Genomic DNA, 15,317 nt, shown 5'->3' on the forward strand with positions numbered 1-15,317 from the left:
ATATACACTAGTGTTCAAAGAAAGTGCATCACCTAGGAATTTCACATTTCTAACTCTTTTCCGCGATGGTATGTTACATGAATGACTAGCATCACAAATATAAATATAAACAAAAGATGTTTATTAATAGTTAAGGCAAAGCTAAGCAATATTTGACAGGAGCTCTCAAAATATTCCAAAATGAGCATTTGCAATCTTTATACAACAGTTTTGGTAAACACGACAATTGTGGCTGAGATGTTATCAGAAACCCCCTCAATTTTCTTCAGTTTATCATTTTAAATGGAAAACAAAATGAAAAGTTCACCAGGTAGGTGCAAACTAATATTTAGTTGAACCACCCTGACCCTGATGACAGCAGCACACCATCGAGGCATTGACAAAATCAATGAAAATAATCAAATGATAGTTTGTAGTTCCAAACACGAATTATGACTTCCTGAAGTTCACAGAGGGGTCTTAGGTTTCTTTCTGGCAACTGCAGATTCCACACGATACCAACAGTTCTCTATAGGATTCAGGTCCAGGCTGTTTCCTGGCCAGTTAAGAATGTTAATGGACCGTTCTTCCAACCATTTTTTCACCTGTAACAAATGTAAACACATTACTGTCGAACTTCTAATGCAAAAATGAAGCTAAAGTAACTACACCTAATTCTGTTTTTACACGATAGATACGTTCCTGAAAAATACGTGTAAAAAAAATTCATGTAAAAAAAGACATTGTATTTATGGAAGAAAAGAAGATTGGTTCCGGATCTAAAAAAAATCAGTAAAAATAATTAAAAAAAAACACATAAAAATATCCGTTTTAAGCTTATTATTTTATTTCAACAAAATACACATGTAATAATATGTAATTAAAATGTATTAAAATAAATTTGTATGCATATGAAATGAAAAAAAATTCTTCATGAACAAAAAAAATCTGTTTTACACATAACAAGATTTTATTCATTTTCACTTTCTGATAATAAACGGCGCATACGTTTGCGTACGACTGGAATATCACTGCCATCACTAGAAATGTTGTGGACATCGTCTTCTTCCTCTATTAATGAAATTCTTTCTGTGATCTCTTCAGCAAAATCAGCACGAGTCTCCTCTGGTGCTGATGTTTCACCGGTTTTACAAACGAATTCAGTTATTAATCGTTGTGTTCGTGTTTTGGTTAGGCCGTTATATAATTCTCTGTAAGAGGCTGTCAACAACTTCAGTTCACGTTGAAACTTCCCAGCGCGTTCCTCATTAGGGTCATGTTTGACAAAATGATTACCTAATTTTCTGGCCAGTTCCAGACCTTCTTTTATTAAATCTGCATTTAGAACAGGATAATTTTCTTCATTATCACTACGTTCTGTGGGATAAGGAGTCCCAAGGACAACCTCTAATATTTCATCTTCGCTTAGGGCTTTGTCGGTTAACAATTCATCAATATCTTCAAACGATAGATCATCGAATCCTTCTCCACCAATTTTGTGTGCCATTGTAATGATGTTGGGAAATTCGGTCGTATTAGGGATGATGGGATCTTTGCTCTTTACACATTGTGGCCAAACCGCTTTCCAACACGCATTTAAAGTTGCTGGTTTTAATTCAGTTAACGCTAATCCAACTTGATTGATACAATCCATAATTGAGAATTTCTTCCACACATCAATGACTGTTAGTGTTTCATCATTCAGTTTGTCCAAAACGTGTTGGAATGTTCGTTTTACGTAGTATGTTTTAATTGTTGCAATTATACCTTGGTCTAGCGGTTGTATCAAAGATGTAGTATTAGGTGGCAGAAATAAAATTTGTACGTTTGGGTGTTCCAAGACAGGATGGCCGGGTGCATTGTCAAGAATCAGAAGAACTTTAAATTCGAGACCTTTCAAATTCATATAACGTCTGACTTCTGGGACGAAACATTTGTTGAACCATTCTGTAAAAATAGTAGGCCTTCTTGTTTGCCATCCAGTGAACAGGCAGTTTATTGATATCTACACCTTTCGTTGAACGTGGGTTTAGGGCTCGATTTACCAGCAGTGGTTTCAACATACGATCTCCTGAAGCGTTGGAGGGAAATAATAAGGTCACACGATCCTTAGCTACCTTAAAACCACCAGCAGTTTTCTGCGATTTGGCTACATACGTTCTGTTCGGCATTCGTTTCCAGAAGAAACCAGTTTCATCTGCATTCCACACTTGATCAGGAGTGTATCCTCCATCTTCAATAATTTTTGCAAGTTCCTGCGGGAATACTTTAGCAGCCGATTCATCTGCAGATGCAGTTTCACCTTTAATTTTTATATTATGAAGAGCATTCCTTTTAAGAAACCCTGTCATCCAACCTGTACTCGCAGAAAATTCATACTTTCTGTTTAACTGAGATGAAGTGCTTGGCTCCTTTTCTTTAATCTGTCTGTAAATTCTTAGTGCTGTTTGCTTGATGGCATTTCCATCTACTGGTACTCTTTTTTGTGACTGATCTGCTATCCATATTACCAGGGCCTTTTCCATTTTTTCCTTGACAATATCTCTTGTATATGATTATGAATTAACACTTACTTTTGTTCCAGAACATACCGACTTCCTAATTGCAGCTTCATTTTTCTTAATAGTTCTTACGGTAGCTTCATGTACACCAAAATGCTTTCCTACAGACGTAGCCCCTTGTCCAGTTGCAAGACGATCTAAAATTTGAATTTTAAGTTCCAAAGAAATCGCTTTCCTTTTCATTTTGGTAATAGGCGAATTATTCGACATTACATAAGGGCTACCGAAAAATATCTCAGTTATAATTAATAAAAAAAGGTATGAAAATTTTGTAAACTTACAATTTATTGACTATCGGCAAAATTAATAAATTTATATGTGCACAAATTTCACTAAAGATTCTTTCACTTTGAAATAGAGCTTACTACTACATGTCTTCCGAAGATACAATGCACGAATACCGTAGATGTGCACCAAATTCAATAAAAACGTTGATGATTCATAGATACCTAGACATACACATTGGTAAGCAAAAGCACGCGTTTCAAAACGCATACACTAGCTGTTATTCAATCTATTGGTGCGTGTAATATAGAAATGATACTAATATGCCACAAATAAAAAAAATTTTCTTAGAATTTAGGCAAAAAAAAATTCATAAAAATCGTGTTAAATCAAAATGACTCGCGTAAAAAGAGAATGAAATATTTATTTTGAATTCGTGTTAAATCAAATTCGTGTAAAAAAAGTTCGTGCAAAAACAGAATTAGGTGTACAGAAGTGCCTACTTACACTTTTCGCCCAATGACAAGGAGCAGAGTCATCCTGAAAGATGTAGTTACTTGGCAAGTTGAAATCGCCTCTAATGGTTAGCAGCAATTTGCCTTCCAATATAGCCAGGTATCCACTGGCATTTACGAAACCCTTATAAACTGCAGGTGATCTACTCCGCGATACGGAATATACTTCCATATCATTTGGCTGGCGGGGAATTTCACTGTAGACACCATACAGTCTGGATGGTATTCTTCACCACGTCTACGGCGAATTGTTTGTCTCCCATCAGAGCCATGCAGGTAGAATTTCTTCTCATCCGAGAAAATAACTGACTTCCACTGCTCTGGAGTCCATCTGATATGCTCCTAGCACCAAATTAACTGGGCCTTTTTCATTTTTTTTGTGATGAGGAGGGAGGGAGGGTTCTTCTTAGGACAACGGGCTATAAGTCCATTTTTGAAGAGGCGTCTTCTGACTGTTACTGCACTTGCTACCACTCCTGTATATTCTTCCCATTCTCTTTTCAGCTTAGACAAAGAAGCTTTATGGTTTTTAAGGATAAAACACTTCAAAAAGACATAAACACTTCAAAACACGGTCCTGTTTTGGCGTAGAGACTCGTTTGCATCCGGTTCCTTCTTTCCTATCTGCAGAACCAGTATTCTTCAGTTTGGAAAGAAATTATTCGTTGTCGACTGATTACAAGACACTCAATAAGAAATACGATGGGAAGAACATCCTTTCTCACGTAAAGCAACAATAGCACTCTTTCTTTGTGGTGTCAACTGCACATAACTTGCCATCCTGACCTGACACAAGCAAGGAATGACTGCAACTCTTGCAGAGCGTGCTTATATAGCTGATGCAATATTACATCACCTACGCATGTCAATCTTATCTGATGCAATCTGTAAGAAACATTGCCATATACTTACGTTATTTGGATGACAATTACAATTTTAAGGGGGTGATGCACTTTCTTTGAACACCAGTGTATAATTGTATACGTATTTCAAATTATTTGTTCTATGTATAGCTAATTGATGATAAATAAAGTTATTATATATCTGTATAAAAATAAAGTTGAGTTGTTTCACACACAGTGCTTTTTTTTGTAAAAAATACGTGCCAGTACTCATTCTTTGCTATCAGAAAAAATTGAAAATTAAAAGGACATGAAAAGTACAGTACTGTAAAAAATTATTTCCTGATATTGTTACTTAGTAGTAATGTTTTTGGAATAAGAACAACAAATTAAGTATATTTACACACAGTTTATTAGCATAATTTATTATTCAAATATATAAAAAATAAGTAAAAATAATTTCATAATAAAGTTTTTATTCCAAATTTTATTCAGTTCTCATCCAACACACTATGCCAACTTCTTACTATTTGTATCTGTTGCTGAATGACGTTACCGAAGCAGCCACGAATCGACATATTTTCTGGATCGAAGCGTGTCAATGGTAGTGAAGAAACAATTTCTTCACTACTATTTCTTAATTAAGAAACAGTAGTGAAGAAATTGTTTTTGTCATCAATGAAGCTCTGATTGGGCTGATGATCAGATTCACTTGTGAAAATCCTCATTCACATTTACTCAATGAAATTGGTATTGTACTCAGAGTGTTCATCAAATGCTCTGCAATTTTTCCAAAAACCATCTTTTTGATTAGGTATTCCCGAAATGGACAAATTGTATCTCTTTCATTTAACTGAAGCCTAATTGACAATTTTCTAAATTCATTCTCACCAAATGCCAACATTTCATGTTTAGAAGGTTTAATACCTTCGTTGTCCTCATTTTCCTTCTCTCATCATCAATATTGTCACTAGTTCTTAAATTTGAATTTTTCTTTTTCTTTTTTTTGAAACTGTCCAAAATGTCAGTGTCATTCGGATATTAAGCTACTGTGACCATGTAAACAGAGATAGGAAAAATGTGGATAACGCACTTCCGTGAAACAACAGATGATTATTTGTCAAGGTAAAAGAAAATCACTCCCTCCTAATTCTTGAACGGGGCGCCTACAGTTGATTCCCAGCAGTGTCCAACGTACGGCCCATGCGGAAAGTAAATTAAAACAGCATTTTAAATTGTGCTAATTATCAAAAAAATTCTCATTAAGTGAGCATTTAAAGGCAAAAGTAAGGTATTTTTTTGAAAAACAAACGAAAGTCATATTTTTATCATTTTAATAAAATCTAAAATATAAATTAGTGACACAGATTTGTTACACATAAAAGTATTGGGAATTTGCATTTTTTATATATAGCCTGAAAATAAAAAACAGTAACAAGAAAACAGAAACTTCCTTTCATATGTAACAAGATATGGAAAATGTAATACACTAATTTTTCTCGAATCACTCAGTGTGGCCCCCGAAAGAATTGTAACTTTGAATAAGTCCTTTGTACGAGAAAAGGGTTGGACACCACTGCAGTAGAAGGTGAACCAGAGCCCATTGGGAATACCCCTTGATCTGCTCACTGTTGACCAGCGTGACTTCTCCATATGTAGGACAGGTGTTGGATAGGATAGCACTAAACAGGGCCAGATTTACACATAAGCTAAACAAGCTACAGCTTAGGGCCTCACATTACTAGGGGCCTCGTTCCATCTTAAAAAAATCCTTTTTTTAATATTGTCACAGGTGTAAGAGACAGAAGGACCTCATACATCTTATAGCTTTGGGCCACAACAAGTTTAAATCCAGCTCTGGCACTAAGTTGTAGAATGGTAATCCCTTTAGCTCTCTCAATTTTTGCTTAGCAGCAGCACGAATTTCCTAAATTGCCTAAAGGCCAGAAGTGCGAACAGTGTGTACACAGTTAAGTCTCTCCAAAGAAAATTTTCTTTGCTCAACTGAAACTATTTTAAATGTAATTTCCTAGGGGATTCAAAAAAAAATTGCTATAAAAGGAGTTCATTAAACAGAGGTCCAACTGAGTAATTTAGAATTCAAAAAATGGTTATAAAGTTTTATATAGAAGATATCTTAACAATAGACAGTGAAAAATGCAAATTTAGTTAAATAACTTTAAGATTATTTGAAAAGTAGGTAAACGTGAAAAAATTTAAGGAATATTACAAATTTCGAAATGTACAGCATCCAAAGGTCACACGTCACTGTTAATAAGGTGCCAATATGCTGTACCGTTGAGTAATATGGTACATTGAGTAATTTTTGGGACAGATTTTACTGTCCCAAAAAAAGCACTGTGTGTGTGTGTGTGTGTGTGTGTGTGTGTGTGTGTGTGTGTGTGTGTGTGTGTGTGTGTGTGTGTGTGTGCGCGTGCGCGTGTAGACAAAAAGGTAATTATCAGTGTATTTGTGTATTTGGTAAGGGAGTTGAGCTATCAGGTGTAATACCGTAGTACCCCTGATACATAACCAAATCTTACATATATTTTAATTTCTCATTCCTGTTTACTAAGACTTTCAGTAATTTCATTGAATCTTTATCATTTTATTTATATATATATATATATATTTGTATTTTTATATATATATGTATATAGATTTTTGTAAGAATCTGCAAACGTTTTGATTTTTGAAGGGGTTCATAAATCTGAATAGTTTGGGAACCGAATGATCTAGAGCATAAGGCAAGCACTATATATATATACATGGCATTAAAAGTTAAAGATATTCTTTTATAAATACATGATGAAACAGCAAATTACAAAAGAGTTAAAAATTCATAGTTTAAAAATTGAAACAGTGAGAATTTATAAACAGAAACTATACAGCAGTAGAACTTCAGTATGTGTTTTCTTATGGGACAAGGTAGCACAGTGGTGATGTATGTGGATGCCATTTTTTGGGCTGAGCTTTGATTATCCAATCATGATTTTTCTGTTTTTCTTTCTGATTATTATTATTTCTTTACCACAAGTTACAGCAAGATTACTAATATTCTAACCTAAGGGGACATAAATTCAAATTGAGGAAAGACAGCTGTAGAATAGATCTACGGAAATTTGCCTTTAGCCAGCGGGTGGTTAATTGCTGGAGGAACTGGACAAACATGTAGAGGGAATGGTTGTGTGATTTTTTTTTTTTTTTTTTTTTTGTTTTTTGGCTGATGCTACATAAGCTCATACGCTTGCTTTCTTGCATCACATGCCACGATTACTGTTACTATTCAAAATGTTGTAGACAACTGACAGTTTATATCAAATATACTACATATGTTTCTGCAACAAAAATGCTATGAAATGAAAGCATAATTATCAAAGTTGTGTTTGCTGTAACAGAGATAGTGCAGACATCTGCAATGTCTGAGCCAGAGTGTTGCATTCAAAATAGTATCACCTGTGAAGAAATCATTTTGTGTTCTATTAAGGTTATTATTATATTAAAACCACTTTATACCACATGAAAATTAACAATATAGTTTATTAGGCTGTTCGCCTACTTTACTATACATTAATATGACATTTTGGGTATCTTACAGATACCCACCATCACACCAAGCTTGTTGGGGGGAACAGAAAAATAGAAAGAGTTATAAATTTGAATATTTTAGAATATTACAATTACCAATTTACAATTACTATTACAATTTGCAAATTATGGATGTAAAGTATTAAATTTTAATTTACCTTTACAATAGAAAACAGGAAAACTAAGATAATTACAAAGAATTAACTGCTGGCCTATTGGCACACACAGTTTCTAGGAGAATCAGCAAGAGTGTCAGTGAGTAAGAATTTAATCTCTTTGTCTTAGTTTTCCTGTTTTCTATTGTAAAGGTAACTTAAAATTTAATACTTTACATCCATAATTTGTAAATTGTAAATTGGTAACTGTAATTGTATTATTGGTAATTATAATATTCTAAAATATTCAAATTTGTAACTCTTTCTATTTTTCTGTTCCCCAAACAGCTTGGCCTGATGATGAGTAAGATACCCGAAAGATCATATTAATGTATAGTAAAGTAGGCGAACAGCCTAATAAACTATATTGTTAATTTTCACGTAGTATAAGAGTGGTTTTAACATTTTTTTTTTTTTTTTTTTTTTTTGGTAGTTGTTGGCCCATCGGCTTCTGTGGCCATAGTGCACCTCCCAAGGTTTTTGCAGTACTTTGATCCAAGCCCGAGGCGGGATTCGAACCCACGACCTTTGGGTTGCCAGGCAGACACTTTACCCACCTGGCTAGCCCGGTCAGCGGTTTTAACATAATAATAACCTTAATGGAGAACAACCACGTAATTTCCTAACTACATTTTATGTTCTGTTATCATGAAACAAAATCAAGTGTTTTAGTGTAGTGATCATTCTAAACTAAATTTCACAGACATCCACTAACTTGAGACTCCATCATTAATTAGTACAGGCAGTTTGTAGAGTGTGGATGCATCTTCAAAAACAGGTTGTCCCAGCACAGATGACACAACTGTAAAATGTGAGTGGCAAGTAATCTCAGGAGCCCCCGCAAATCGTCTAACAAGGACAGTAGAGAGCTTGGGATTCCACAAAAATATCTTTGGACTACTCTCAGAAGGAGACTTACCATGCGTCCTTACAAAATTCAATAGTTACAAACCCTAAAACCACATGAAAAAGTTTCTGGGTATGAATTTTGTTGTAACATCCAAGAACTGTGTGATACTGTTGAAAATTTCATGGACAGATTAGTGTTATTATTAGCCATATGGTGTGTAAGGAAGCCTGAGGCTTATGCTGCACCAGTTGAAAAAAAAATTTCTGAATCACCCTGAGAGAGAGAGAGAGAGAGAGAGAGAGAGAGTCAGAAGTAGAAGGGAATCACCAAGAAAGAGAAGAATGATGATATCCAGCTCAGGACACTGGGTATGCCAAGCCCATACTCACCAGATGAGAGCCCATGGGGTTATTTAATTCCATCTCAGTGGTAAAGTGAATTGACACAACATTCGTATCTGGGGGAGCAAGAATTCACATGAAACTGTGGGACATGAACAGGACAGTCCAAAAGTAAACGTTTCCTGTGTAACATCCATAAAAAGATTTATGGGCCCTACTTTTTTGCCAAAGACACTGTAAATAGCATTTCCTACCTTGACACATTGATTGAGTGGTTGCTGACACAATACAGAAACAACTTCATTTTGCAGCAGGATAGGGTTCTGCCATATTTCCATAGGGAGGTGCGAAAGTTTCTGAATGACAATTATCCCCATTGCTGGATTGCCCGTGCTTCCCATGATGACAAACCTTTACTTTTTTGTGAAAAGATTTGGTGTTTATATCCCCTTATCTGTCACATAGCAAAATGTGACATGTAAGGGGAACATAACAGGGTGTATCACTGTGGCTATTGCAAAGTGTGGCATGAATTTGATTACCACAGTGACATGTGCAGGGTAACATGTGGAGCTCATATTGAAGGACTGAGGGAACTGTTAAAAATTTTGATATTTATGCTTTAATTTTATAGCATTTTTTTTTTTTTTTTTTTTACAGAAAAAAAATGTAATTACTTTCAAATAAACTGTCAAAGTTGTCAACAACATTTTGACTAACCCTGTATATATATTAGTATTAGTAAATGATGCAAGAAACCAAGCAGAGCATCAGCCAAAGGAGAAAAAAAAAAAAAAAACTATCCACCTCATCACCAATCCATCCTCTCCAAGACGTCTGGTTCTTCCTTGAATTTATTCAAGCTACCCACTTCCACAACAACAAATAGAAGTTTGTTCTATTTTTTCTTTTTTTTTTTTTTTGTATTTTTAGTTTTGTTTGTTCTATTTTTTGATCCAAACTTTTGCACATCTATCCTGTAACCACCATCCATCCAACCATCCTCAATTTGAATTTATGCTCCCTCATTTGTGTAGTCTCAGCAAGAGGAAGAATTTCATCAATGCTGAGCTTCATCATCATCAGCCATTTTCAATCCACTGCAGGATGAAGGCCTTTCCAGTTCCTTCTGTTTTGAGCACTGGCCATCCATTTACTACCCACAAACTCATGAATTTCATCTATCCATCTCCGCCTTTGTCTTCCAGGTTTTCTTCTAGCTCCTCTTGGATACCATTCTGTTATTTTCTTAGTCCATCTGTCATCATGTATTCGAGCTATGTGTCCTGCCCAGGACCATTTTAGTTCTTTAGTTTTGATAAGAATGTCCTTTACTTGAGTTTGTTGCCTAATCCATGTGTTTCTCTTCTTATCTAACAGTCTGATTCCCAATATGATTCGTTCCATTCTTCGCTGAGTAGTTCTCAGCTTCTCTTCCATTCTTTTGGTGAGTGCCCAAGTTTCACTTCCATAGGTCATGGTGGGGAGTATACATTGGTTCATTATTTTACGTTTCAGACAAACTGGGATATTGCTCTTCAGTATGTGACTATATTTCCTGAATGCTATCCATCCAAAATTTATTCTTCTCTTGACTTCCAGCCATTTATCATTATTACAGCTAATGACTTGTTCCAGATAAGTATATGACTCCACCTTTTCAATTACTGCTCCTTCAATCATTATTTCCCTTTCTGTGGCATACTTGTTCATCATTACTTTTGTTTTAGCCATATTCATCTTTAGTCCAAAATCCTTACTAGCTGTGCATAACTGATTAAGATTTTCCTCTAATTCGTTGGAATCGTGGCTAATGACCACAATGTCATCTGCAAATCGTAAATGGTTTAGGTACTCGCCGTTCACATTGACTCCTTTCTGCGACCAGTCTAATCTTCTGAAAGTTTCCTCAAGGGCAGCAGTAAACAGCTTCAGAGATATTGTGTCTCCTTGTCGAACTCCTTTCTCAATTTTAAATTTCCTACTGTCTTTGTCTAGTCTAATAAAGGAGGTAGCACTCTCATATATTTTCTTCAAAATCATAATATATGGGGTATCGATGCCTTGTCTTTCCAGTGCCCGAAACATTGCCTTATGCTGTATGGAGTCAAATGCCTTTTCATAATCCACAAATGCCAGGCATAATGGTGTTTTATATTCATTTGCTTTCTCCATTAGCTGTGATATTACATGAAGGTGATCCATCATGTAATATCACAGCTAAAGCCAGCTTGCTCTTTCGGTTGATTCTCCTCAAGTATTCTCTCTAATCTGTTAGTAATGACCCTTGTGAATAACTAGTAGATGTGGGATAGCAAGCTAATTGGTCTATAATTTCCAATTTCTGATTTATCTCCTTTCTTATGCAGCAAAACTATGATTGCATTATTCCACTGCTTAGGCGTCACACCTTTTCTAATGCACTTTGTGAAGAGCTTTGCGAGTTTTTGTGTTATGTCTCTTCCTCCCAATTTTAACAACTCTACAGTAACTTCATCTTCCCCTGGGGCTTTCTGATTCTTCATTTTCTTCAATGCATGTTCTACCTCATCAGGAAGAATATTGGGTATGTCGTATGTGTTGCTACTTTGCAATCCATCTTCCCCACTGCTGGTATCATTCCCTCGCTCCTTGTATAATTCTTTATAGTAGTCTTCTCTGCTGTTTATAAGTACACCATCGCTATTCTTCAGTTTCAGTATCATTTGTCTTTCTGTATTACTGCTCATGGCTGCTGATTTAATTCCTTTGTTTTCCCTTAATGCTTGTTCTACTTTTCTTGTGTTAAATCTTCTTATGTCCTCTCTGAGTCTCTTTCTAATGGCTTTGCATAACTCAGTATACTCAATTTTCTCCCTGTCAGTGTTTTTCTTGCTTTTCATTTGTCGTCTTCGGTTCATCATGGCAAGTGTTTCTTGACTAATTTTTTCTTCTTTGGATTTCTTTTTCCCTATAGGTTTCTTGGGCTTTATCACTTTCAAAAATTTGTAATATTCCTCGTCGATATCTTGGTCCTCAGCAGTCTGCAGAAGCTCATACTTGTTCTTAAGTTCCAGTACATACTGCTTTTTCTCCTCTTCTGTTATCTCAAAGACCTTTGTATTATTTACTCGAGTCAGTTTTTTCCTTTCCTTTCCTACATCTATATCAAGTGTACATCTTACCATTCTGTGATCACTTCCAACATTTACCTTATTCAGGACAGTAACATCATTCACAATATATCTTCTGTTAATGAGGATGAAGTCGATTTCATTAGTAGTTAATCCATTTGGACTCTTCCATGTCCACTTTCTGTTCACCCTTTTCTTGAAAAAAGTGTTCATTACTGACAATTCTTGAGATTCTGCAAATTCCACAAGTCTTTCACCTCTTTCATTTCTTTCACCAATTCCAAAATTTCCTATTGTTCCCCTTTCTGCGCTGTTTTGTCTTTTTCCAACCTTAGCATTGAAGTCTCCCATAATAATAGTGTATTGGGTTTTCTGCTCATCTAGAAGACTCTCTCAATTTCGGTATACATTTCTTCAACCTCTTCATCATCATGGCTCGATGTTGGTGCATAAATCATTATAATCTTTAGCTTGTATCTCTTAGAAATCTTGAGTATTAGTCTTGACACTCTTGGTGATGTACTTTTGAATTCCAAAATGTTGTTTTTAAAATCTTTATGGGCCAGAAACCCAACTCCACCTTCACTTCTTTCACTGTTTCCATTGGTGTACAGCAGTTTCCACTTGGTAAACTTATAAGTGATTCATTTCTTCTTCTTGTTTCAGCCAAACCGATGATATTCCAATTCACATTTTCCAATTCCTTTTCCAGCTCTAATATCCTGTCTTCACCGATGAGTGTTCTTACATTATAGCAGGCCAAGTTCAGTTTCCGTGCATGGCAGCCTGGTCGTACCCAGAGATTCTTAGCACCCTCTGCTTCCACTCTGATCCTCTCGCTGCCGTAAGAGGGGGAGTGAAAGCCACTGGGGACTGAGGAAAATTAAGCACTACTAACTGATGAAATTTGTGCTACCTTAGCATTTATAAGAACATCATTTTTCATTGGGAACTTGTGCACAATGTAGTTGCATGCAGCAATAAAGTATTTCCCCACTAAGCAAAAAGAACAGAATCTTCTCCTCTTGTTTTAGATGCTCCACAACCTTGGCAATAGAAATGCCTAAGATTAAGTCAGAACCATCTTTCTGCTTTAGTCTGCTGTTTGTTTGTTTGTTTGTTTTAGTTAGTTGTTGGCGCATCGGCATCCATAATGCACCTCCCAAGGTTTTTGCAGTACTCTGATCCAAGCCCGAGGTGGAATTCGAACCCGCAACCTTTGGGTTGCCAGGCAGGCACTTCACCCACCCGGCTAGCCCGATTGGCTTTAGTCTGCTATGGTAATGAATTTCCAAAATGGAAGTGGAAGATCTGAAAACTGTCAGTAAAATAAATTTCCACATAACATTCTTCAAGATATCTAGGAGTAAAGACCTCAGTAGTTGGATGTAGATATGTTAGACTGAAAAACTATAATTAGATTTTCAAACACCAGTACACCATTTAAAAGAAATAAGCAAACTGCTTTATTTAAGCCAGAAGAGAAAAACATGAACAGACTTTCTGCATGAGTGAGGATAATGTGCCTAAAATTATCGTTTACATGGTCTGTTCAGGATTACTTTCAACAGCAGTTTGTGAATTAGTTCTTTTTGTTGGGGAATTAATTCATCTGAATTAACTGATGATTTAATTCATACATTAATTCATCTTCTTCCAAAACTTCTTTTGGATCATGAACTGGATTTGGATTGAATCAGTGGCACTAACTAGTGTTTGCATGTTGTACTTTTCAATTTGGCGACTCTGAAAAATGCTAATGTGGTTTTTCTCACCACTTCTAACCTCTTCTTGAAACACACTTGTCAAAGGTTGCAACTGGTCTTCCATTCTAGTTACATGCTTAACCAAAGATAGCCAAACATGTACATGAATGCTTAACAATCTTTTTTACTTCAGTGGCAGGCATCAGTTGAGATTGTTTAAATCTGTCTTTCATTTTACAACTTTTCTAGATAGTAGTAAATGTCTACCAAATATTCATTCACTTTCAGAGGAAAACATGTGGCTCCCTTTCCAAAACATACAAATTAATCAGATGCCAGGAGAGCCCATTACCACCAAGTGTTCCATTTCTCTGTTAATATCCTTACTAGTTCAGTTACTTCAGTTTTTATGGGTACCACAACAGGTGCATTATGAACAATAAGTGCCAGACAGTTTATTAAAGACATCCCACATGCTTTCAGCTTGTTCAGAAGATGTCCATTGTTGTAACCTGCAGAGTCACCTTACTATGCTGTACTGCTCTCAGTACAGCATGGTAAGATTTGATTTGATAATTTTTTTATTATAAAAGTTCACCACAGTGGAATATAGCTTGGAATCACTTTGATACTGCCATCTGTAGCAATAAAAAAGGCCCATTTTTCAAAGCTATCACTACCTCTTCTTTCCCTATCCATGCAATTTCACTAACAATGCTTGTTGTTTTTGTTCTTTCACAACTGTATTTTTTTTTTTTTTTTTTTGATATTTCGCTTTCAAGGTACCACATATGGGTAGCAATAATCTCACAGTAATGTAACAATTGTGTGGTACTACACACAGAGTAGTGGAAAAATGAAAAGGAACTGAGGTAATTTTGCAGTCAGATATGAAGTTCTCTGAACTGTGCAGACAGGTTGTCAAAACAGTACATAGGATTTTGTCAAAGATATACTGGAATTTTGCTAGCAGGGTAAGGAGGTGATTATCCCATTGTATGAGGCAATGGTCAGGCCCATCTTAATTACTGCATACAGTTCTGGAGGCCTCATTTATGAAGTATGTAGAGCTTCTGGTACGTGTACAGGGAATGGCAATGAGACTGGTGAGGAGCACAAAAGGGTGCTCTTACTAAGAAAAGCTTCAGCTCTACAAATTGCAGCATCTGGAGACTAAGCACTTGTGAGGTGGTATGACTGAGATTTTTAAGGCTTTGAATGGCTTAAGCAAACTCAATGCTGAAAGGATTCTTTCTCTTCTCAGACTAAAGACATGAGGTAACAAATTCAAATTGAGGAAGGATGGTTGCAGAACAGATGTGCAGAGGTTTGTCTTCAGCCAATGGGTGGCTGATTGGTGGAACAAGCTTCCACCAATCTACTTTCTTTGTTGTGGAAGTGGACAGTTTGAATAAATTCAAGGAAGGCCTAGACAAACTATA

At 35.9% G+C, this 15,317-nt stretch overlaps 1 protein-coding gene across 1 annotated transcript in view; it reads right to left on the minus strand.

Moving 5' to 3' along the window:
- The window catches only part of LOC150076370 (protein HID1), a 318,232-nt gene that overhangs the window by 184,869 nt on the left and 118,046 nt on the right, over positions 1-15,317 (minus strand). The window lies entirely within an intron of this gene.

This window comes from Mastigoproctus giganteus, chromosome 13 (genome assembly GCF_048544385.1).
Source record: "Mastigoproctus giganteus isolate SK-2022 chromosome 13, ASM4854438v1, whole genome shotgun sequence".
Lineage (NCBI taxonomy): Eukaryota > Metazoa > Arthropoda > Arachnida > Uropygi > Thelyphonidae > Mastigoproctus > Mastigoproctus giganteus.